Here is a 617-nt window from a genome sequence, read left to right as displayed (position 1 = left end):
GACCAAAGGTTTATTAATTTTATTAGTTTTTTCATAAAACCAAATATTAGTTTTTTATATTAGTTCAATAGTTTTTTTAATTTCAATTTTATTGATCTCTCCTTTAGCTTTCAGTATTTCTAATTTGGTATTTACTTGGGGATTTTCAATTTGTTCTTTTTCTAGCTTTTTCAGCTGCATGCACAATTCATTGATCTCCTCTTTCTCTATTTTATTCATGTAGGCATTCAAAGATATAAAACTTCCCCTAAGAACTGCTTTGCAGTATCCCATAAGATTTGGCAGGTTGTCTCATTATTGTCATTCTCTTGAATGAAGTTGTTGATTGCTTCTATGATTTGTTGTTTACCCACTCTTTTAGGATTAGATTATTTAGTTTCCAATTGATTTTTGGTTTATCTATCCACAGCCTATTATTATTTATTATAATTTTTATTGCATTATGATCTGAGAAGGATACATTGACTATTGCTGCCTTTCTTCACTGGATTGTGAGGTTTTTATGTCCTAGAACATGGTCAATTTTTGTATATGTGCCATGTACCACTGAGAAAAAGGTATATTCCTTTCTATCCCCATTCAATTTTCTCCAGAGATATACCATACCTATCTTATCC

This window comes from Notamacropus eugenii, chromosome 6, assembly GCF_028372415.1.
Source record: "Notamacropus eugenii isolate mMacEug1 chromosome 6, mMacEug1.pri_v2, whole genome shotgun sequence".
Lineage (NCBI taxonomy): Eukaryota > Metazoa > Chordata > Mammalia > Diprotodontia > Macropodidae > Notamacropus > Notamacropus eugenii.
This window is presented reverse-complemented; position numbering follows the sequence as displayed.